A 14,867-nucleotide genomic window follows, 5' to 3' on the forward strand; every position below is an offset into this window, starting at 1 on the left:
GTAACGAATTGTTAGAGTTAATAGTCATTAAAGTTATATGAAACTGAAAGTTTAGTCGTCAAGTTCTTTGCAGTGTTTTTATTTATGTGCCTACTAATACATTTAGCCAGAAGATTCAGAAATACGTAACAATTGGTGTCAGAAGTGGGATCTTTCTGGCTAGAATGTGTTCCACCAAACTTCTTATTGAACTTGACATGAAAGAACTTAGACAAGAGCTTCGAGAAAGAGGTCTACAGCTTAACGGAAATAAGGAAACGCTAACAGCACGTCTCAGACAAGCCCTGTTGGAGGAAGATGAGAATCCGGACACTTGCCAATTTGAAATCAAACCTAATACGATGGAGCTCCTGAGAACTTTGCAATACAAAATGAACTCGGTGAAAGAGAGCATTAAGGAGATAGAATCAGAAATCAACACCAGATTATCTTTATTTAACCAGTTGACCAAAACCATGAATGAAAATGAGCAAATAGCTACCACGCCCAACAGGACAGAAGAACAAATAAAAGATCAAACGAGAATCATGATTAATGAGCTGCTGAACACCCAGCAGTATCAGATTGAGTCGACAGATGAAAGAGCTACACCATTGATGAACAGCGAACAATTGTCCAACCAAGGATGTGGCGATACAGACAATTACGATAGAGATGCTGGTGATGGTTGTGCTGTCTGTGACTGTGATAGCAAACCAAACGAATGTGGCTCACAAGACATGAAAAGAGACGGTAGCTGTTACTATTTCAACGAAAAGCAGAATGAGGCGGCTGAAGAAACAATAGAAGAGACCTATAGTTTGACCGAAGCTTTAGCTACAGATATACCTGATATGAGTACCTCAACCAGCCAAACAGATCAAGACAACGTTGGGTCTGAGTCCAAGCCTGTTGCTGTGGGCCTTAAAGACTTCTGTCTATCTGCCAGAGTCTACGAGAGGAACTCGAAGCTTGATTACTGCACTCATGCGTTTGACAAGAACTGTACGTACGTAGCTATGCAAGAAGACTGTGAATGCCAAGAAATACACCAACAAGCTCTAGACTTAACAGAAGCTTGTACAGCTATCAAGGTAGGCGCGAGAAGCCCTGGTGATAGTCAAGGAATTACAATAGAAACTGATGCTGAAGTTGATGGACCTTTGCACGTTGAATGTTATCAACCTGCCTCACAGTCGAGTCATCCAGACTCGGATAAAGGTGCTGACGTTTTTGACAACTTGCCTTCAAGTGGACTTGCAGCTCATTCGCAAAGCATCCATCGAAGAATAATGCTGAAGCAACTTGTTAGATCAACAGTCTTGATGACTACAGCTATGAAATGCAATACCTTCCTATGTGCTAAGTGGCTGCCATCAGCATTGATTGACAAGAAAGCAAGACAACGACATCAACGCAACCGAAGAAATATCAAATGGAGGAGGCGGAGAAAGCGACACATGCAGAGTGCAACGTGGATGGCTCCAACAAGATCAAGATACAAACCCACCCCTTCTCCCACTGATAGACCCCCACCTGCATTTATGAAACTCCATAGCCCATGTTGTTAGAAAACAAGCCCACCACTTCTCCCACTGATAGACCCCCACCTGCACTAACGAAACTCCATAGCCCATGTTGTTAGAAAGATTCTGTCCGGAACCATCAGACCAAAGAAGAAAGCCTTACGAATCAGTTGAAAGTATGAAGCCACTAAAGAATAATCTAAGAACATTCCTCATTAGAATAGGTTTGATGAAGTATAACAGAGGTTTTAGAAGAACGATAATCAAGTCAGAAGCAAGAAGGACAGAACTAGTTTAAGATGCCAGAACTATGAAGTGAGTAACCATCTGAGATAGAACTGTACAAATAAAACTGTGCGAGAAGATCAACCCAACAGGCATCGTACAAACCCAAAGTCAGTTGCTGTTGTAAGAAGAACATGTGAATAATGCTGTACTGTAATGAACCTGGTCATCTCTGAAGAAGCTCTGGAAAAAGCCCTAACCCATCTGTAAAAAGATGCTTGAAAATGTAAAACTCAGCCAGTGAAGCACGAATTCGTTAGAATGCTGATGAATTTTCTCGACAAGAGTGCCCAATGTCGTCATCTGAAGGTCGATGTTTCCATACCAAGATTGATGAAAACATTTGTGAGGAACTGCTGAAAAATGAGGATTTGGCTCCCATTCTTCTATGGAAAGAAGATGGACAACGGCCAGATTGAAAGAACATCTCTGAGAAGGGGGCAACCACCAAAGCTTCCTACTTGATCGTCGATCGATTTCATCAGTATCGTGATGAAGTAGAATCTGTTCGGGACGAACAGATCTAAGAAGGGGGCAGTGTTACAAATGAACAGTGATAGGTAGAGGTCAACGTATGACCCCGGCGAGATGACACAGCAGCTGGTGTTCCCTGGAATCTACATGTACAAACAAAGACAGGATGTGACGTGTCCACACGTGTTGTTCCAGGGGACGAACAGATCTAAGTAGGGGGACAGTTACTAATGAACAGTGACAGATAAAGGTCACTACGTGTGACCCCGACTTGATGACACTGCAGCGAGTGTTTTCTGGAATCTACGTGTATAAATAAAGACAGGATGTGACGTTTCCTGACATGTTATTCCAGAGAATACTAGGAGTGTTTGTGCAACTTTGGAGAAGCGATTAGGGACTCTATATAAGCCAGAAAGTTAATGTGAAAGTCAGTCGTATGGAGTCGTGAGTGAGCCGTTACAGTCGATACAGACGGTGTAAGACGTGTGCGGCTCTGTGGAAGAGAAATGTGTACGACTCGATGCAAGTTAACTAGGGTAGAGTTAACTGGAGTGGACTACTGTCGTTAAAGTTAAAGTCTATACAGCGAACTACAGTGGACTTGAGCCGTTACAGTCGATACAGTCGATGTAAGACGTGTGCGGCTCTGATTCGGTAGACTTGAGTACGACTTGGTTCAGCTTTAGGAGACCTGGAGCGACACTGGGAAGTGTGTCGTTGGTCTGTTCTGAGGAATACGGCTCGAGGAAAGTTGAGAAGAGATGAATTGCAACGAAGTGAAGAGATGAATTGCAACGAAGTATAGCTAACTGTAAACTGACAGATATTGTACAGTCTTCTACGCTACATGTTACAGTAACGAATTGTTAGAGTTAATAGTCATTAAAGTTATATGAAACTGAAAGTTTAGTCGTCAAGTTCTTTGCAGTGTTTTTATTTATGTGCCTACTAATACATTTAGCCAGAAGATTCAGAAATACGTAACAATATTAAAAGTAAAATTGGTAAGTTACATAAATGTACTATATTGTAAAAAAAATATATTTTGTTAAAATAAATATTAGGAAAGATTCTTTTTATTTGTCAAATTTTTATAATGATATATTTTAGAAACATATTTGTAATTTTATACTACTTTGTAAATTTACTGTAAATTGAAATTTATTTTAATAAAAAATGCAAAATTTTCTTCTTTAAACACCTATAGAGTTCTCTATGTCGTTGTACTACAAAAATAAAAAACGGAAAGGTTATTCCTTGAAGGATGAATAACTCTTGGAAAAGATGTCATCTATTTTTAGTTTATGTAAATATTACCAGATTTAGAATTATAAAGTCAAATATAGTGTCGGTAATAAAAAATACTCTATTTTTTTGCTAATATTGTTTAAAACCACATAAAATGTAATAATTCATATAAAGCTCAACATTTTGAAGAACTAATTGCAAAAATCTTACTAAACAATTGTAGATTTATATTTCATCAAAACATGTATTTAAAAACTATTTAAATTGCCAAGATTTTCGTTTTACATACTGTGTCATGTGGCACTTGCGTAGTGTGACTTTATTGACATTCAAAAGGTAGAGAGTTCGAATCCCAGAAGATGTTAATTTTTATTTTTAATTTTTTAATCATATATTTTTGAACAAAAGAATAACTGTATCAATATAATTTAAAACTTGCTATTTTGTCAGAAAATATATTAAGTGCTTTCTATTTTAACTATTTTATCATTATCTGATACAAAATTTCTCTAGGCTGCTGTTACGGTTCGCTAACACATTTTTTCCAACTCCTAAAATTAAGCAGCTATCCTGATCAGAAAACAAGAAAAATGCCGGTCTTGTTTATTTTTGACGTCAATCACCTATATTATATTGGTAATTTTATTATTTACTACATTTATTTAGAATGATTTTGACAGCAAAATTGAACAACCAATATGTCTGAACCAGCTCAATGTTCGCCTCCCTACAGTAATTAGGAAATCCTCCTTGTTTGCCAGCCAAAATGTTAAAGTACAAACTTAAGTATTCTTTTTCCTTATTTCTATATGAAGATTTAGTATTTTTTCTCAAAGGCTCCATTGGCACCCGAATATGCAAGAATCGTCTAGAAAGTGGACACACTTTATCGTCACTGCACGAACGATAAAAAAAGATTCTTGTCCCTAAGCAATTTCTTGGAATTCCCAGCGCTCCATGGATTGAACACTTCATATTGTGCCATTTTTCTCTCTCTCTAAGATACGTTTAGCTGGTTTTTTTAAGTATATAAACCAAAGGGATGGAACTTGCTTTCCAATGCTTAACTAAAAAGGGGGAATAAAAGTTGCAGTTCACCCCGTTTCAGGTAAACTTCCACAGGCTGGAGAGGAACTCTAAATTAAATTACTTTTTAATATTTACAAAAAGTTCTGGTAATCAGGAGAATGGACCAAACCCCGTTTTACAACCGCTAGTCATTACACTTCCAATAAAAGGAAATGTACAACTCTGTCAAATCTTCTGCACCGTCAAACTCATAAGACATTGTTTTAAGTCATGTAAAATATGATACTAAACTAACTATTACAGATGTTTCTAAACACTAAAGAGATGCTATCCAAGGAAAAGACAGAGAGGACTAGAGAAACGACCGTTAGCGGATCTCTAGTGGTGCTCCAACGGTCCAACACATTAAATACCAGTGATAAGCAAACATCGGCCTGTAGGCCAACTGCGTTCAGCAGAGAAGTTTTATCCGGTCAGCCATAGCCTTTTTAATAATAATTATAAAAAACTGCAGTGATGAGTACATGTTTTAAATGTTTGAGTCTTTCTTTTACATGGCTACGAATCTGGCATGCACTTGGGTTTCTTAACAGGTCGTGTGATGGTCATTGCAAAGAGGTTGAAATAATTTTAAATCTATAGTTTCATGCTAAATTAATAGGGGCGATGTTTTCGTTTTATATAAATTAAATATGAAAAGTAAAATTGGTAAGTTACATAAATGTACTATATTGTAAAAAATTATATTTTGTTAAAATAAATATTAGGAAAGATTCTTTTTATTTGTCAAATTTTTATAATGATATATTTTAGAAACATATTTGTAATTTTATACTACTTTGTAAATTTACTGTAAATTGAAATTTATTTTAATAAAAAATGCAAAATTTTCTTCTTTAAACACCTATAGAGTTCTCTATGTCGTTGTACTACAAAAATAAAAAACGGAAAGGTTATTCCTTGAAGGATGAATAACTCTTGGAAAAGATGTCATCTATTTTTAGTTTATGTAAATATTACCACATTTAGAATTATAAAAGTCAAATATAGTGTCGGTAAAAAAAAATACTCTATTTTTTTGCTAATAGTGTTTAAAACCACATAAAATGTAATAATTCATATAAAGCTCAACATTTTGAAGAACTAATTGCAAAAAATCTTTCTAAACAATTGTAGATTTATATTTCATCAAAACATGTATTAAAAACTATTTAAATTGCCAAGATTTTCTTTTTACATACTGTGTTATGTTGCACTTGCGTAGTGTTCATCATTTACTTTCAAAAGGTAGAGAGTTCGAATTCCAGAAGATGTACATTTTTATTTTTAATTTTTTAATCATATATTTTTGAACAAAAGAATAACTGTATCAATATAATTTAAAACTTGCTATTTTGTCAGAAAATATATTAAGTGCTTTCTATTTTAACTTTTTTATCATTATCTGATACAAAATTTCTCTAGGCTGCTGTTACGGTTTCGCTAACACATTTTTCCCACTCCTAAAATTAAGCAGCTATCCTGATCAGAAAAAAAAGAAAAATGCCGGTCTTGTTTATTTTTGACGTCAATCACCTATATTATATTGGTAATTTTATTATTTACTACATTTATTTAGAATGATTTTGACAGCAAAAGTAAACCATAAATATGTCCGAACAAGCTCAATGTTCGCCTCCCTACAGTAATTAGGAAATCCTCCTTGTTTGCCAGCCAAAATGTTAAAGTACAAACTTAAGTATTCTTTTTCCTTATTTCTATATGAAGATTTAGTATTTTTTCTCAAAGGCTCCATTGGCACCCGAATATGCAAGAATCGTCTAGAAAGTGGACACACTTTAACGTCACTGCACGAACGATAAAAAAAGATTCTTGTCCCTAAGCAATTTCTTGGAATTCCCAGCGCTCCATGGATTGAACGCTTCATATTGTGCCATTTTTCTCTCTCTCTAAGATACGTTTAGCTGGTTTTTTTAAGTATATAAACCAAAGGGATGGAACTTGCTTTCCAATACTTAACTAAAAAGGGGGAATAAAAGTTGCAGTTCACCCCGTTTCAGGTAAACTTCCACAGGCTGGAGAGGAACTCTAAATTAAATTACTTTTTAATATTTACAAAAAGTTCTGGTAATCAGGAGAATGGACCAAACCCCGTTTTACAACCGCTAGTCATTACACTTCCAATAAAAGGAAATGTACAACTCTGTCAAATCTTCTGCACCGTCAAACTCATAAGACATTGTTTTAAGTCATGTAAAATATGATACTAAACTAACTATTACAGATGTTTCTAAACACTAAAGAGATGCTATCCAAGGAAAAGACAGAGAGGACTAGAGAAACGACCGTTAGCGGATCTCTAGTGGTGCTCCAACGGTCCAACACATTAAATACCAGTGATAAGCAAACATCGGCCTGTAGGCCAACTGCGTTCAGCAGAGAAGTTTTATCCGGTCAGCCATAGCCTTTTTAATAATAATTATAAAAAACTGCAGTGATGAGTACATGTTTTAAATGTTTGAGTCTTTCTTTTACATGGCTACGAATCTGGCATGCACTTGGGTTTCTTAACAGGTCGTGTGATGGTCATTGCAAAGAGGTTGAAATAATTTTAAATCTATAGTTTCATGCTAAATTAATAGGGGCGATGTTTTCGTTTTATATAAATTAAATATGAAAAGTAAAATTGGTAAGTTACATAAATGTACTATATTGTAAAAAATTATATTTTGTTAAAATAAATATTAGGAAAGATTCTTTTTATTTGTCAAATTTTTATAATGATGTATTTTAGAAACAATTTTGTAATTTTATACTACTTTGTAAATTTACTGTAAATTGAAATTTATTTTAATAAAAAATGCAAAATTTTCTTCTTTAAACACCTATAGAGTTCTCTATGTCGTTGTACTACAAAAATAAAAAACGGAAAGGTTATTCCTTGAAGGATGAATAACTCTTGGAAAAGATGTCATCTATTTTTAGTTTATGTAAATATTACCAGATTTAGAATTATAAAGGTCAAATATAGTGTCGGTAAAAAAAAATACTCTATTTTTTTGCTAATAGTGTTTAAAACCACATAAAATGTAATAATTCATATAAAGCTCAACATTTTGAAGAACTAATTGCAAAAATCTTACTAAACAATTGTAGATTTATATTTCATCAAAACATGTATTTAAAAACTATTTAAATTGCCAAGATTTTCGTTTTACATACTGTGTCATGTGGCACTTGCATAGTGTGAATTTATTGACATTCAAAAGGTAAAGAGTTCGAATCCCAGAAGATGTAAAATTTTTATTTTTAATTTTTTAATCATATATTTTTGAACAAAAGAATAACTGTATCAATATAATTTAAAACTTGCTTTTTTGTCAGAAAATATATTAAGTGCTTTCTATTTTAACTATTTTATCATTATCTGATACAAAATTTCTCTAGGCTGCTGTTACGGTTCGCTAACACATTTTTTCCCACTCCTAAAATTCAGCAGCTATCCTGATCAGAAAACAAGAAAAATGCCGGTCTTCTTTATTTTTGACGTCAATCACCTATATTATATTGGTAATTTTATTAATTAGTACATTTATTTAGAATGATTTTGACAGCTTAATTATGCAATCAATATGTCCGAAACAGCTCAATGTTCGCCTCCCTACAGTAATTAGGAAATCCTCCTTGTTTGCCAGCCAAAATGTTAAAGTACAAACTTAAGTATTCTTTTTCCTTATTTCTATATGAAGATTTAGTATTTTTTCTCAAAGGCTCCATTGGCACCCGAATATGCAAGAATCGTCTAGAAAGTGGACACTTTTTATCGTCACTGCACGAACGATAAAAAAAGATTCTTGTCCCTAAGCAATTTCTTGGAATTCCCAGCGCTCCATGGATTGAACGCTTCATATTGTGCCATTTTTCTCTCTCTCTAATATACGTTTAGCTGGTTTTTTAAAGTATATAAACCAAAGGGATGGAACTTGCTTTCCAATACTTAACTAAAAAGGGGGAATAAAAGTTGCAGTTCACCCCGTTTCAGGTAAACTTCCACAGGCTGGAGAGGAACTCTAAATTAAATTACTTTTTAATATTTAAAAAAATTTCTGGTAATCAGGAGAATGGACCAAACCCCGTTTTACAACCGCTAGTCATTACACTTCCATTAAAAGGAAATGTACAACTCTGTCAAATCTTCTGCACCGTCAAACTCATAAGACATTGTTTTAAGTCATGTAAAAAATGATACTAAACTAACTATTACAGATGTTTCTAAACACTAAAGAGATGCTATCCAAGGAAAAGACAGAGAGGACTAGAGAAACGACCGTTAGCGGATCTCTAGTGGTGCTCCAACGGTCCAACACATTAAATACCAGTGATAAGCAAACATCGGCCTGTAAGCCAACTGTGTTCAGCAGAGAAGTTTTATCCGGTCAGCCATAGCCTTTTTAATAATAATTATAAAAAACTGCAGTGATGAGTACATGTTTTAAATGATTGAGTCTTTCTTTTACATGACTACGAATCTGGCATGCACTTGGGTTTCTTAACAGGTCGTGTGATTGTCATTGCAAAGAGGTTGAAATAATTTTAAATCTATAGATTCATGCTAAATAAATAGGGGCGATGTTTTCGTTTTATATAAATTAAATATTAAAAGTAAAATTGGTAAGTTACATAAATGAACTATATTGTAAAAAAATATATTTGGTTAAAATAAATATTAGGAAAGATTCTTTTTATTTGTCAAATTTTTATAATGATATATTTTAGAAACATATTTGTAATTGTATACTACTTTGTAAATTTACTGTAAATTGAAATTTATTTTAATAAAAAATGCAAAATTTTCTTCTTTAAACACCTATAGAGTTCTCTATGTCGTTGTACTACAAAAATAAAAAACGGAAAGGTTATTCCTTGAAGGATGAATAACTCTTGGAAAAGATGTCATCTATTTTTAGTTTATGTAAATATTACCAGATTTAGAATTATAAAAGTCAAATATAGTGTCGGTAAAAAAAAATACTCTATTTTTTTGCTAATAGTGTTCAAAACCACATAAAATGTAATAATTCATATAAAGCTCAACATTTTGAAGAACTAATTGCAAAAAATCTTTCTAAACAATTGTAGATTTATATTTCATCAAAACATGTATTAAAAACTATTTAAATTGCCAAGATTCTCTTTTTACATACTGTGTTATGTTGCACTTGCGTAGTGTTCATCATTTACTTTCAAAAGGTAGAGAGTTCGAATCCCAGAAGATGTACATTATTATTTTTAATTTTTTAATCATATATTTTTGAACAAAAGAATAACTGTATCAATATAATTTAAAACTTGCTATTTTGTCAGAAAATATATTAAGTGCTTTCTATTTTAACTTTTTTATCATTATCTGATACAAAATTTCTCTAGGCTGCTGTTACGGTTCGCTAACACATTTTTCCCACTCCTAAAATTAAGCAGCTATCCTGATCAGAAAAAAAAGAAAAATGCCGGTCTTGTTTATTTTTGACGTCAATCACCTATATTATATTGGTAATTTTATTATTTACTACATTTATTTAGAATGATTTTGACAGCAAAAGTAAACCATAAATATGTCCGAACAAGCTCAATGTTCGCCTCCCTACAGTAATTAGGAAATCCTCCTTGTTTGCCAGCCAAAATGTTAAAGTACAAACTTAAGTATTCTTTTTCCTTATTTCTATATGAAGATTTAGTATTTTTTCTCAAAGGCTCCATTGGCACCCGAATATGCAAGAATCGTCTAGAAAGTGGACACACTTTATCGTCACTGCACGAACGATAAAAAAAGATTCTTGTCCCTAAGCAATTTCTTGGAATTCCCAGCGCTCCATGGATTGAACGCTTCATATTGTGCCATTTTTCTCTCTCTCTAAGATACGTTTAGCTGGTTTTTTTAAGTATATAAACCAAAGGGATGGAACTTGCTTTCCAATACTTAACTAAAAAGGGGGAATAAAAGTTGCAGTTCACACCGTTTCAGGTAAACTTCCACAGGCTGGAGAGGAACTCTAAATTAAATTACTTTTTAATATTTACAAAAAGTTCTGGTAATCAGGAGAATGGACCAAACCCCGTTTTACAACCGCTAGTCATTACACTTCCATTAAAAGGAAATGTACAACTCTGTCAAATCTTCTGCACCGTCAAACTCATAAGACATTGTTTTAAGTCATGTAAAAAATGATACTAAACTAACTATTACAAATGTTTCTAAACACTAAAGAGATGCTATCCAAGGAAAAGACAGAGAGGACTAGAGAAACGACTGTTAGCGGATCTCTAGTGGTGCTCCAACGGTCCAACACATTAAATACCAGTGATAAGCAAACATCGGCCTGTAGGCCAACTGCGTTCAGCAGAGAAGTTTTATCCGGTCAGCCATAGCCTTTTTAAAAATAATTATAAAAAACTGCAGTGATGAGTACATGTTTTAAATGTTTGAGTCTTTCTTTTACATGACTACGAATCTGGCATGCACTTGGGTTTCTTAACAGGTCGTGTGATGGTCATTGCAAAGAAGTTGAAATAATTTTAAATCTATAGATTCATGCTAAATAAATAGGGGCGATGTTTTCGTTTTATATAAATTAAATATTAAAAGTAAAATTGGTAAGTTACATAAATGTACTATATTGTAAAAAAATATATTTTGTTAAAATAAATATTAGGAAAGATTCTTTTTATTTGTCAAATTTTTATAATGATATATTTTAGAAACATATTTGTAATTTTATACTACTTTGTAAATTTACTGTAAATTGAAATTTATTTTAATAAAAAATGCAAAATTTTCTTCTTTAAACACCTATAGAGTTCTCTATATCGTTGTACTACAAAAATAAAAAACGGAAAGGTTTTTCCTTGAAGGATGAATAACTCTTGGAAAAGATGTCATCTATTTTTAGTTTATGTAAATATTACCAGATTTAGAATTATAAAGGTCAAATATAGTGTCGGTAAAAAAAAAATACTCTATTTTTTTGCTAATAGTGTTTAAAACCACATAAAATGTAATAATTCATATAAAGCTCAACATTTTGAAATACTAATTGCAAAAGTCTTACTAAACAATTGTAGATTTATATTTCATCAAAACATGTATTTAAAAACTATTTAAATTGCCAAGATATTCGTTTTACATACTGTGTCATGTGGCACTTGCGTAGTGTGAATAATTTACATTCAAAAGGTAGAGAGTTCGAATCCCAGAAGATGTACATTTTTATTTTTAATTTTTTAATCATATATTTTTGAACAAAAGAATAACTGTATCAATATAATTTAAAACTTGCTATTTTGTCAGAAAATATATTAAGTGCTTTCTATTTTAACTATTTTATCATTATCTGATACAAAATTTCTCTAGGCTGCTGTTACTTGGTTCGCCAACACATTTTTTCCCACTCCTAAAATTAAGCAGCTATCCTGATTAGAAAACAAGAAAAATGCCGGTCTTGTTTATTTTTGACGTCAATCACCTATATTATATTGGTAATTTTATTAATTAGTACATTTATTTAGAATGATTTTGACAGCAAAATCCAACTATCAATATTTCCGAACCAGCTCAATGTTCGCCTCCCTACAGTAATTAGGAAATCCTCCTTGTTTGCCAGCCAAAATGTTAAAGTACAAACTTAAGTATTCTTTTTCCTTATTTCTATATGAAGATTTAGTATTTTTTCTCAAAGGCTCCATTGGCACCCGAATATGCAAGAATCGTCTAGAAAGTGGACACACTTTATCGTCACTGCACGAACGATAAAAAAAGATTCTTGTCTCTAAGCAATTTCTTGGAATTCCCAGCGCTCCATGGATTGAACGCTTCATATTGTGCCATTTTTCTCTCTCTCTAAGATACGTTTAGCTGTTTTTTTTAAGTATATAAACCAAAGGGATGGAACTTGCTTTCCAATACTTAACTAAAAAGGGGGAATAAAAGTTGCAGTTCACCCCGTTTCATGTAAACTTCCACAGGCTGGAGAGGAACTCTAAATTAAATTACTTTTTAATATTTACATAAAATTCTGGTAATCATGAGAATGGACCAAACCCCGTTTTACAACCGCTAGTCATTACACTTCCAATAAAAGGAAATGTACAACTCTGTCAAATCTTCTGCACCGTCAAACTCATAAGACATTGTTTTAAGTCATGTAAAAAATGATACTAAACTAACTATTACAGATGTTTCTAAACACTAAAGAGATGCTATCCAAGGAAAAGACAGAGAGGACTAGAGAAACGACTGTTAGCGGATCTCTAGTGGTGCTCCAACGGTCCAACACATTAAATACCAGTGATAAGCAAACATCGGCCTGTAGGCCAACTGCGTTCAGCAGAGAAGTTTTATCCGGTCAGCCATAGCCTTTTTAAAAATAATTATAAAAAACTGCAGTGATGAGTACATGTTTTAAATGTTTGAGTCTTTCTTTTACATGACTACGAATCTGGCATGCACTTGGGTTTCTTAACAGGTCGTGTGATGGTCATATTGCAAAGAGGTTGAAATAATTTTAAATCTATAGATTCATGCTAAATTAATAGGGGCGATGTTTTCGTTTTATATAAATTAAATATTAAAAGTAAAATTGGTAAGTTACATAAATGTACTATATTGTAAAAAAATATATTTTGTTAAAATAAATATTATGAAAAGTTCTTTTTATTTGTCAAATTTTTATAATGATATATTTTAGAAACAATTTTGTAATTTTATACTACTTTGTAAATTTATTGTAAATTGAAATTTATTTTAATAAAAAATGCAAAATTTTCTTCTTTAAACACCTATAGAGTTCTCTATGTCGTTGTACTACAAAAATAAAAAACGGAAAGGTTATTCCTTGAAGGATGAATAACTCTTGGAAAAGATGTCATCTATTTTTAGTTTATATTAATATTACCAGATTTAGAATTATAAAGGTCAAATATAGTGTCGGTAAAAAAAATACTCTATCTTTTTGCCAATAGTGTTTAAAATCATATAAAATGTAATAATTCATATAAAGCTCAACATTTCGGAGAACTAATTGCAAAAATCTTACTAAACAATTGTAGATTTATGTTTCAGCAAAACATGTATTTAAAAACTTTTTAAATAGCCAAGATTTTCATTTTACATTATGTGTCATGTGGCACTTGCGTAGAACGAAGGTTTTTCACGCAAAAGGGAGAGAGTTCGAATCCCAGAAAATGTAAATTTTTATTTATTTTTTTTAAGTCATACATTTTTGAACAAAAGAATAACTGTATCAATATAATTTAAAACTTGCTATTTTGTCAGAAAATATATTCAGTGCTTTCTATTTTAACTATTTTATCATTATCTTATACAAAATTTCTCTAGGCTGCTATTACGGTTTGCTAACACATTTTTTCACACTCCTAAAATTAAGCAGCTATCCTGATCAGAAAACAAGAAAAATGCCGGTCTTGTTTTTTTTTTAATTCAATCACCTATATTATATTGGTAAGTTTATTATTTAGTACATTTATTTAGGATGATTTTGACAGCGAAATCTACCTATCAATATGTCCGAACCAGCTCAATGTTCGCCTCCCTATAGTATTTAGGAAATCCTCCTTGTTAGCCAGCCAGAATGTCAAAGTACAAACTTAATTATTCTTTTTCCTTATTTCTGTATGCAGATTTAGTATTTATTCTCAATGGCTCCATTGGAACCCGAATATGCAAGAATCGTCTAAAAAGTGGACACACTTTATCATCACTGCAGAAACGAAAAAAAAAGATTCTTGTCCCTAAGCAATTTTTTGGAAATCCCAGCGCTCCATGGATTGAACGCTTCAAGTTGTGCCATTCTTCTCTCTCATAAGATACATTTTGCTGGCTTTTATAAGTATATAAACCAAAGGGATGTAACTTGCTTTACAATACTTAACTAAAAAGGGGGAATAAAAGTTGCAGTTCATCCCGTTTTAGGTAAACTTCCACAGGCTGGAGAGAAACTCTAAAAAAAAGATTTTTTTAATATTTACAAAAAGATCTGGTAATTAGGAGAATTGACGAAACCCCGTTTTACAACCGCTAGTCATTACACTTCCAATAAAGGGAAATGTACAACTCTGTCAAATCTTCTGCACCGTCAGATTCATAAGACATTGTTTTAAGTCTTATAAAAAATGATACCAAACTAACTACCACACATTCCGCTATACACTAAAGAGATGCTATTTAAGGAAAAGACAGAGAGAACTAGAGAAATGACTGTTAGCGGATCTCTAGTGGTGCTCCAACGGTCCAACACATTAAATACCAGT

This window comes from Biomphalaria glabrata, chromosome 15 (genome assembly GCF_947242115.1).
Source record: "Biomphalaria glabrata chromosome 15, xgBioGlab47.1, whole genome shotgun sequence".
In the NCBI taxonomy this organism is placed as follows: domain Eukaryota; kingdom Metazoa; phylum Mollusca; class Gastropoda; family Planorbidae; genus Biomphalaria; species Biomphalaria glabrata.